Source organism: Prosopis cineraria, unplaced genomic scaffold (assembly GCF_029017545.1).
Source record: "Prosopis cineraria cultivar Desert tree isolate PC_DT_omini unplaced genomic scaffold, ASM2901754v1 PC393, whole genome shotgun sequence".
In the NCBI taxonomy this organism is placed as follows: Eukaryota; Viridiplantae; Streptophyta; class Magnoliopsida; order Fabales; family Fabaceae; genus Prosopis; species Prosopis cineraria.
The window spans coordinates 40,132-52,035 of record NW_026555720.1 but is presented as its reverse complement, the minus strand read 5'-3'; the positions used below and the strand labels follow the sequence as shown (position 1 = coordinate 52,035).

General features: G+C 28.7%; 1 pseudogene; it reads left to right on the top strand.

Annotated features, from left to right (window-relative positions):
• The first annotated feature begins 9,078 nt into the window (after nucleotides 1-9,078).
• On the top strand, nucleotides 9,079-11,614 carry LOC129296902 (cytochrome P450 CYP72A616-like; annotated as a pseudogene).
• Nucleotides 11,615-11,904: the final 290 nt, after the last annotated feature.

The following is an 11,904-nucleotide window of genomic DNA, read 5'->3' as shown; positions in this document are numbered from 1 at the left end:
TAGTCATACGCACAGTAATGATCGAATTCAATTTGCCCGCAAATTTTCATATTCGCCAGAAAATTGCCAGAAAAGGCTAAGATCATGTTGCTCTCAGCTCGGAGATAGGAGAGAGTCAATGCTTCCCTCCCTCCCTCTATATAAAAATATTTTTAATTAAATTGTATCAATTAATAAAAATTAATTATTTAATTAAACACAGTAATATTTCAATTTTATTTTTAATTGTCATAAATAAAAAATAATATTTTTTAAAATAAATTAATGAAATACTTATCTTTTTCCTCTTTTTAATTTAATAAGGATAATAGTTATATTTCATTAAAAATGTGTTAACAATATCTTATATTTAGAGAAAGGTTTAATTTTTTTTTTGTTATGATAAAATACCCCACACATGTAACTGATTTATAAACAGGATAGAGATGAATATTCATTATTTTTAACATACTCTCTCTCATTTATAAGAAGATTTTTGGGGATAATTTTGTATCCCAGGATAGAATATGTGTTGAAAAAAATAAAAACCTTTTTAATAATAATTATTCGAATATTACCTCATTATTATTTGACCCCTTAAATAATTTCCTCCTCATTTCTCTCTTATCAGCAAAAGATATTTTTGAAAGTTTATGGAAATTAAGATTGTTAATTGAATTTCATGAATTTAGTTGATAGGCGTCGTTAAGTAGTTTTACCCAAAAAATCCCTTATAAATTGAGACGAAAGGGACATTGGTGTGTTTTTTTTACACTTCTATATACATTTATTTCCTTTTTTCCTGTAAATAATAAAGAGCGTGATCATTTAATTTTAAATCTGAATTCAAATAGGAGACTTCAAAGTTGATTTGCCAATAATTTATAGAAATTAATTATGGAGAAGTTAACCCAACAAATGTGGATAGGATGAATTTGGAGCCACCGTGTAATGTCAGGCGAGCCCCTATAGTCCTTTTTTATTTGTTGTCTAGCTTAGGAATGGTGAGCGCCTGCCTATCTGTTACATTTTAATTGAAAATTTCAAAACTCAAAATTTTGAATTCTTTTTTTATTATATATAAAATGAGTTATTAAACCTAACTTTTTATATGAGGCTTTAGTGTTCAAGTCTACTCATATTTGTGTATCCCAAAATTTTTTTTAAGTGTAATTGGTCCTTCCAAATTTTAACCCCACCGACACCTCACTTTTTTTCTTTTTTTGGATAAGATAGTTATCAGTAATATACATTCACTCATCCCTATTCACATTTCTTTTCGTCAAAGAATATACATACACCCACCCACATAACATCCTGGGATTTGAACCTGCGTCAGTGATACATGGGCCACTGGCCACCTCTGCTTCCTCTTGGCTAAGACCTAAGAAGTGCCAGCTTTCGCGCCCTTTATATTATGTCATTTCTTCACAAGTGGTTGACCTAGTGATCTTAATTTCGGAGTTACTATTTATATAATGATTTTTTAACGTAAAAAATTAACTCATCTACTTCTTATTATGATATTAAAAAGCATGGGGAAATGCTTGTAATATCATCACGCTCGAAATCCCGAAATTGTCAAACATGACCATATGAGATATTGATTTATTTTAAATTAATGAAATATTATACGAGTTTTATCAAGATGATGGACAACTTAAAACTCAATACTTTTATCTAAAAATTGATAAGATTTAATTTTACTACATATTCTACTTTAATAATGTATTTTTTTTTAACCAACACTAAATGGAGGGTGTAAAAAAAATTTTTTTGATAAAAATTTAATAGCATGACTTATTAACAGGGCATAAAAATTTTCTCTTCTCTTTGTATAATAAGAGTAAAAGTGTGTGTGTGTGTGTTAATGACAGGAATTTAGTATTACTCTCTTGATCTTTTTTATTAATCATATTACAGAAAGTTTTTTTTATATATTTTATATGAGTCATTTGCCTTATTTTTTGTCTTTGGTGGACGATTTCAAAATTATCTTTTAGGAAATTCTAAAAAGAAGTGGCATTATTTCATTCTCAAAAAAAATTTTCACGTTTGAAATATTTTTTTTTAAATTAGAGGCAAAATTGAAAATTGATTTATTTTTAAATTTTTTTATTATTTTAACTAACTAAATTTTGTTTTAATGAGTTTTAGAAATGATTTATTTAAAAAATTGGGAGAGTATATAATTTACTAATTTAGCAGTGGTTTTGGGCGTGGGAGATAGCACGTGGAGAACAGCATCTTCAACTAACTTTGTAATTTAGCAGTGTTTTTTTGGCGTGGAGATAGCAGTGATTTATTATTATATATTAATAATCTATTTTATTCCATTTGTTGGCCAAAATTCTTCATTTGACTCTGTCAATTTGCAAGCTGTTTCTACTCATTTATGAACCAACTTCAATTGTGTAAGGCCATATAATTAGATTAGGCAAATTATGTTCGTTACGGCGTTAAGTTGATGATCGTCGTCGTTGTCGTCGTTATTATTTTTTTGCACCAAAACGAACCAATTTTATCGGTTGTCAATATATGTTTTAAGAAGAAGCTTGCAAATTTTTCTTTTAAACTATATAAAGGAGAGTTCTATAAGAAATTACATGAAGAGATTAAAAATTTCAAATATGATACTCCCTCTATATCAAATTATAATATAAGATATTTTTTAAAAAAGTCTCATATACCAATAATTATTACTAAATACGCATAACAATTTTATTTTTTTATATAAAATATAAATTTTTAAAAATACTCTTTATTTAATGCTCATTCCGTTAAAAAATATGAGATATTTTCAATTAAATCTCACCTCGAATAAAGTAGTTACTACTTTCAAACTAACCTTATTTTTTTTTCATATTTATCCCTATTAAATACCCCTACAATAAATATAAATTTATTATTAATAGGGATACCCTTTTTTTAAAAAAGGCAATGATTACACATTAAAAGACTAAAAATGTCTTATATTTTTGAACATTCAACTCATCAAAAAATGTCTTATATTTTTAAATGGAGGGAGTATATTGAAAAGAAAGAGGAAAAGAAAAAATTAAATAAAAAGAAAAAAGATAATATTAAAATAAATTTATTCAATAAAATTTTAATTTTTTCAACATGTTTTATATTTTGAAGTACATCGTGAGTTATATAGATTGAAGAATTTATCCTCTTTAAAATATAGGTTCACTTTTAACTAGCTGAAACGATTAAGAAAAATACTTTAAAGTGGCTTCACTGGCTGGTTTGAATTATTGAAATGGTAAAAAAAAAAATATCACTTTTTTTAAGATTATTCTGCAATTAAACTCAATGCATTTTAATTACTTTAATTTATTTATTATATAATCTCATTTTACAATAATACAACTAATAAGAATACTAGTAAGAAAAAAAGAATTTAATGCCCCTAACTCCTGCAAAGAGTCTTTTTTTTTTCTTTCTAATTATATCACTTAATATTTTAAAAACTTGTGAGTATTACTACTTGATATCAAAATTAAAATTCAAATTCTCATTATATAAGATTGTTATTATTAATAATGGCTTTACGAGTGTCTTGAAATGACTTTAATATATTTATTTAATGTATTATATTTCTTAAGGTTCAAATTCAAAATTTCAAAATAAATTAGTTTAACTCTCCTAATCAATTAAACGAAGAATCCTATCCTATGAAGCAACACTTGGTAGGAGAAAATGTGGCTTATTTGGAAGGGAATTGAAAGTGAAGGAATAGTAAGGAGGGAGAAGCAGGGTTATAGGAGGGGAGGGGGCAATAATAATTGATAGGGAAAGAGAAAGGATGGAGATCATGAAAAGGAATTAATAGGACCAAGAAGGCAGCCGCACAATTGGCTTGTTCTTCCTTTTCTCTCATCGGCTTGTCATCTTCTGCTTCTTAATTTTCCTTCATCCTTGCCCATCCGCGAATCTTTGAATCTTCACAGCCGTGTCACAGCCGTGTCCAGCTCATGTGAGCTCCTTGGTCCTCTCTCTCTCTCTCTCATTCATTCATTCATTTTGTCATCTCTAGTGGAATGACAGTTGGGGGCTATGGTAGTGTAGTATATTGACTCTCATTTAGTGCATGGGACCACAACCACAAACCCCATTCACTTCACCCAATTAATCATTCAATACCAAAAAGCTTTATTTATCTCAATTTATAATATATTTTAACAAATCACGTACTCTCTGTGTTAAAAAATATAAAATATTTTTAATTAAATTTTATCTCTAATAAAATATTTAAACTAATTTCATTTTTTTATTTATTTTATTTAATACTCTCTTTGTTAAAAAATATAAGGTATTTTTAATTGGATCTTATCCCAATAAAATAATTATCTATTTTTAATTAACTCTATCTTTTCATATTTACTTCTATTAAATATTTTATCATAAATATAAAGTCACTATCAATAGGAATACTTTGAAAAAAAATAATAATAATTACATCTCAAAAATTAAAAACACCTTATATTTTTTAACATCCAACTTTTAAAAAAATACCTTACATTTTTAAATAGAGGGAGTACGATATTTTATTTTAAAATATATATAAAGTAATTCATTCAATATAAATAATTTTAAAAAAATAATAATTATACTTTAAAAAATTAAAAATATTTTATATTTATTAATATCCAACTCGTGTAAAGCGTGGCTGCGAAGTGCAAACACTGAGGAAGAGACTAATTTTGTCTCTCTTTCTGATTTATTTTATGACATGTTCAACCTTTTTTAAAACCCAAAAAAAAAAATCTGTCTGGGAAAAAAAGTTAATCGAGTTGAAATAGCTTTGCTTTGAAGTCTGAAAAACCGGTAGGCAAAGAAATGTTGATGTATTGGTTTCAATTTTGGTTGAAATAGCAAAGGCTTTTACTGTATTTAGTTAGTATGTGTAACTGTTCACTGAACTTAACAGTCGCAATTTTCAAATGCTAAAATATTAATTGCCCAAAAAAGAATGTTCCATTCCTTACGAAGAAGTTTGATCTTTTGCATTTTGCCAATTTAGCACTCTGTCCCATCTGTGCCTACCGAACCCGGCCTCTGATACAATTTTAGCGGCACTCATGGGTGTGTGCTAGGGGAGAGTGTAGGCTTCTCGGCTAGCATTGCACGCAGTATTTTTTGGGTTACGTAAAAGAAACATCTATAATGGTGCATGTATCATCATGGTACTCCTCTTATTTTTTTTATATATCCTTTTCATTAATTTCACTAATGTCAATATAAAAAAAATTTTTTAATTTTATTTATAAATCACATTTTAAACAGTTAATTTAATCTCATTTATAAATTATAGTATAACTTTTTAAATAATATTTAATTTTTTTAAAATTATCATTCATGAAAAAAAAAAGTATATGACATTACTTTTTAAATTTATTATATAGAGATATATTTAAAATTTTATACATTTTATTTTTAAACTTTTTTGAATTGATATTGATGAGATTAATAAAAATAACTTATCAAAAGGACTAGAGGATTGAGGAATAAAAGTATATAAAATTCTAAAAACACTCCTATGTAACAATTTAAAGAGTAATATCATATTATATTTTTCTCTCTTATGAATGATGATTGCGAAAATACGTTTTAAATATTACTTAAAAAGTTAAACTGTGACTTGTATATAGAACTAAATGAATCTTCTAGAGCGTGTTTTATAAATGAAATTGAAAGGAGTACAACATATGACAACAAGTATATTAATTTTTAAAATTTTAGAATAAAGTAAACATATATTATTTCAATATTTTAGAGGATAAATATCCGTAATTTGGGTTTTAAACAATTAATATAAATATATTAAAAAAATCACCAAAATAATAATTTTTAAAGATTTTAAGGCATAAAGAAATATCAATGAAAGAAATAAGGAGAATAACAATAAAATCTCTTAAATTATATAAATGATAATATGATATCTCGAAATATCATAATTTTATTGAAGTTTTTAGGGGCTTTTATGTCAATAAGTTTTAAATTGAAAAGGCTATTTTTTCCTTATAGATAAGTTTTGATTTTTTATTCAATTCTTATATTTTTTTCAAAAAAAGTTGTTATTCTTTAAAAAAAAATTGTAATTGAGACTTGTTATTTTGAGAACTTAAAAATAAAAATTACATTTTATAAGTTACAATTTCTTGTGATTTAAAGAATAAAAATTATTATTTCTTAAATAAAAGTTGTGATTGGACTGCTTTTTAATAATAGAAATTATATTTTTCAGTTGTGATATCTTGTTCAACTCTTATGATTTACAAAATAAAAATTATTATTTTTTAAATAAAAATTATGATTGAGATTTATCATTTTCAATAAAGATAAAATGATCTTTTTATTTTAAAATTTATTTACATGAAAGTATTTAAAAATTTTAATAAAATTATAACATTTTAAGAGATTAAATTATTATTTATGTAATTTATTGAAATTTTATTGTCCTTTTTTTTCATAGAAATATGGTTAACACAGATGGCAAAATATGTGACACATATCAGGAAGTACAACACGTGCATCGTCATGGATATGCTAACTTTTTAAAAGCATCAATGTTTTGTATATGATAATGTTTTAATTAATAATGAATAAATATTATTTTAAAAGAATGCATTTCAATAAATTGATTATTTCTTCAATCCATTTACAAGTCAAATATTTTATATTTACATGTTAAAATTTAGTATTTACACGTGGATGAGACTTGTAAATAATTTACTAATTAGTTTTTATTACTTTATATTCAATCTATATACGTGCAATTCTCCCTAAAATAATTATAAAAAAATTTAACAAAAATAATTTTTCAATTTCAAAAATTAGGCGTGCGAAATCCTCTAACAAGTCTTATATTTTTTGTTCATCATAATAAGTTGGATCATAGTTGTTTATATTTGCAAATTTGAAGAAAGATTTTGTGTCATTTTGGAATAGCCGCACGAAAGTTAAGTTTTAATTTAATTTTTATTATTAAAATAAAACATAATATAGAACATAAATAAAACACTCTGACTATAAATAAAATTTTAATTAAAAAACGATTACCAAAAATATTTTTAATAAAAACTATAAAAATGAAACCAGTGCAAAATAATCCCGGCGATGCATTTGTTAGCAGAACAGCCAGATAGTGCTTGACGTGTTTGGGGCTTTGGGCCCACTGCTAAACGGGCTCGTTGTTATCAAATCCTAAAGAGACCAAGTTACAGGCTTTGACCCGTTCTAACAATGCTACCAATTCTACCCAATTCAACCCCTTTTTTGGGCCACGCAATTCACCTCTTTCAATTAATGCTAAGCAATCTGGTAAAAAAAAAAAATAATAACGCTTTGCAATCAAATTACTCCCTACAACCAATAGGTGCTTAGTAGAGTTGGTAAGGACTACTACCGATATTTCTCAAGGTGAGGATTCGAACTTTAAGAAGTGATAGACGCGATAATTAACGTGACCTCAAAGAGATTGTCCTATCGATATCTTGCTATCACTGTAAGGTCTCCTTGCGGGGGGTGGGCAATGAACCCATGATATTCTAGAATACCGGATGGTTTATATCAAAAAAAAATTACTCCCTACACTAACCAGCGCTAGTCTTTGTAAAGGGTGTTATGGTCACTTAAGAATAAGATCTTGAAATTGAGTTTCTATGAATGTAGAAAATGCTTTTTGACAAACTATTCCTAATTAAACTTAATAATACTCGGATTTGGCATGACCAGATAGTTACATAAAAAAAAATTAATGACTCCCTCCACATAATAATATAAAGCATCTTTTAAAAGTATTTTTGAGTCTAAATATAGAGCATTAGATAATTTTTATAATTATTTTCCAACCATACCTTTACTTTATTTATTATTCCTTTCAAAAAAAGGATGCATTGGAATTTCAATTTTCATTATTAAAAAACTTATATATTATATTTAATAAGAGTATAATAGGAAAAATGTACAATTTTTTTAAGATAGCCATATAAAAAACTTAATGATTCCCTCCATATTATAATATAAGGCATCTTTTAAAAGTATTTCTTGGTCCAAAAAATAAAGCATTAGATAATTTTTATAATCATTTTTCAACTACACCTCTACTTCATTTATTATTTATTTTGAAAAAAATCATACATTGATATTTTAATTGTTATTATTATAATACTTATATATGATATTTAATGAGGGTATAATTGAAAAAAATGTATAATTTTTTTAAAATATTAAAACTTCACCTAACTTTTTTTTAGAACTGTAAAATAGTATCCTATTTTTCATAATTCTATCATTTATTTATATTTTCTTAAGCATTGATCAATTTTTAAAAGTCACATCAATTAATTTAGATAGAGCCTGGTTGGATGACAAGAGTATAACATTTTTCTAGTAACAATATTAGACACGAATTCAAGACTTTGCTTGAAATAAAATGTTGAATAACTTGAAGCAACTGATATTGATTAAATTATTTTAAAAACAAGCATTTAAAAGATAAATAATCAAACTTTTGAAGTCATATGGGGAAAAAAAGCACCTCTTCCTAAATAATTTTAAAAAAAAATTCCGTTGCTTTATGCGCGCGCGCGCACACACGAGTCGAAGTCTTTAATTTCGTCTCAAGATACTGCATGGCTTCCTTCTTTCCTTTCCGTATTATATGACACTTGAGCTTCACGCACAAGTAATTTTTTTTTTTTGCGACGTGACATTAATAATATTTTGCAAGCTACAAATAATTCATCCTAATGGACAGAAGTTGACCATAGCTGATTTAACTTGAATATATTTGGATAAGATTCCAATTTAAAATCTGGTCACCTGGCAACTAAAAGAAAACTTGAACCTCAACCTCTTTGCAAATTATAATTGATTGTTTCTAGAGACACTTCGCCTTCTTCTCCAAGACAAACGGAGCATGACTATAGAACAAATGGAATTTGTATTGAAAAAAGTTCATGTTTGACACGTTTCCGTTAAAAAACAACATTTGACCGAAACTTTACATAAAGTTATTTGATACATAATTGAACTCTCTTGTATAAATTTCATGGCATGAGAGTTGTTGAGCCATCAGACGACCTTGCTTCTAAACATGGATGACATAGTGCTATTTCCACTACTGATAGCTTTTCTAGGTCTGCTCTTTTATGGGGTCCTGAGGGGTTTGCAATCCATTTGGTGGAAACCCAAACTGTTACAGAGGCACTTAAAGCAACAAGGAATCATGGGTACCACTTATAGGCCTCTGATTGGAGACATGAAAGAATATGTGAAGCTGATAACTGAAGCTTGGTCCAAACCTATGACACTAGATCACAAGATTGTTTCCAGAGTTGATCCCTTCACTCTGAAGAATATGCAGAAATATGGTAACTTGTCCTGAATTATATGGCACTTGGTCATTTTAGTTTCCTCATATTCATTTTATGGGGTTAGAAACTGTAATTAGTGTGAGTATTAATGTATATCTCACAAGTATTGTGATAGAAGGGCATAATGATCATAAGTTCTTGATCTGGCTTTTAGCTATGACTCAGATCTCCTATAACTGTACGAAAGGTTTAAAAAAAAAAAACTGAGAAATTAAACCAGAAGCAGACATGGACAGCATTAGAACTTATTCTACAGAGTCTATATTATCAGATCTCATTGCTGTCACCGTATGATTATATATATATACATATATATAACTATAAATTCCGCAGGTGAGATATCAATGTTTTGGTCCGGGACAAGTCCAAGGTTGATAATCAAGGATCCAAAGCTGGTGATTGAGGTGTTATCTAACAAGCGAGGTCATTTTGGGAAGCCACCATTAAATCCAAACATTCTCATTATAACCAGGGGACTGACAACTTTAGAGGGTGATAATTGGGCAAGATGCAGAAGAATTCTTAATCCTGCATTCCACCTAGAGAGATTGAAGGTATCATTTTTATAATACCAAAACTGATTATCATCTTCTTTGGCATAAATAAATCTACAAGAAATAAACTATTCTCCTGACTTGAGGACTGTCTTTGAATGTCCGGTTTTTCTCTTGAAAGGATATGTTACCAGTATTCTCCACCAGTTGTAGCAGTATGATAGAAAGATGGCAGAACATGTTTAACCTTGAAGGAAAATGTGACATTGATGTCTGGCCTGAGCTTCAAAAGTTTACTGCTGATGTTATTTCTCAGTCAGCTTTTGGTAGCAACTATGAAGAAGGGAAGCATATTTTCGAACTTCTGAGAGAGCTCGTGATTCTGGTTATTGAAGCCATGCAGACTTTATACCTTCCTGGATTCAGGTTCCTGACTATTTTCTTTATTCTGTTCCATTTTCACTGAAACTAGCTAATTAAGCTTGAATCATGTTCATGTTAACATGTCATTCATCAACTAATGGAAATGTTTTCTATAGATCATACTCCTGATATATTCATTCTCATTAATCATTACCTCAATGTGGCAGAAGTGGATAGAATTGCCTTTTATTTTTCTTTGTACTTTACAGTAATAGCAGTCACCATATTGAGTAATGAGAGATATTCTTGTCTTCCCCTCATAATTGATATAGTTTCAAAATAATCCATCGCCATCACTTTAGGTTTATCCCAACAAAGAAAAACCAGAGAAGAAAAAAACTGGACACAGAGGTCAGATCAATGTTAAGAGATTTGATACAGAGGAAGAAGCATTCAATGAGACTTGGACAGTCTAGAAATGATGACTTACTAGGTCAGCTCCTACAATCAATCACAGAGAACAATGGTGATGATCAGATGACAGAGGAAGATGTAGTAGAGGAGTGCAAGCAGTTTTATGTTGCCGGCCATGAGACAACCTCAAGTTGGCTAACATGGACAATGATAGTACTAGCCATTCACCCTGATTGGCAAGAAAGGGCAAGGAAGGAGGCTCTACAAATCGGTCAGGAGCAGGAATTGGACTACAGAACCATAGCCAACTTCAAAATAGTAAGTACTTGCAACGCATTAAATTGGGTTTGAAAGATACATTTATTCATCAAGCATTTCTAAAAACATCACCTTTCTGCAGATAAACATGATACTTTATGAAGTTTTGAGGTTATATCCACCAGTGATTGCTTTGTATCAACATACATACAAAGAGACAAAGATAGGAGACATCACACTTCCAGCTGGAGTTGATCTTACACTGCCTATTTTGCTACTTAATCATGATCCTGAAATTTGGGGAGATGATGCAGACGAGTTTAAACCAGAGAGATTCTCTGAGGGAGTCTACAGGGCAAGTAAGGATCAGTTAGCATTCTTTCCTTTTAGTTGGGGACCAAGGACTTGTATTGGCCAAAATTTTGCCATGCTAGAAGCTAAGATGGCTTTAGCTAAGATTTTACGACATTTCTCATGGGAGCTCTCTCCCTCTTACGTTCATGCTCCTTAACACAGTTATGACTCTTCAACCACAACATGGAGCTCAAATCACATTGCACCAGCTCTAACACGTTGTAAGCTGGTATGTGCATTTTCATTTAGTAAATAAGGCCATCGTATCTAAACAAAGAATATATGTTTGTTTACCTTCAGATCGATGTTTGCATTTGAAGGTTAAATTTGCTTCTAGGTTATGAAATTATCGTGACTTTCATCTTATGATCTTTGTTTTGGGTTTAGAACCGATAGCATCATATAAGTTATTATTGAACAATTGAAACCATTGCCAATGAAGGTGGCTCAGGAGTTAAGGGGAAGAAGAGAGAACTATCTCACTTTGATAAAAGAAAACTACATCATTCCTTGACAACAAAAACAAAGCGAATAGCCATACCATGTTTATACCACGTTAAGGTTATTTGGTCCATATTTTCAGGTTCGGAATTAAACAAGTCATTAACTTTAAATGAGGGTTTTGAGGATTACAAGCATCACATTATCAAGGGGTT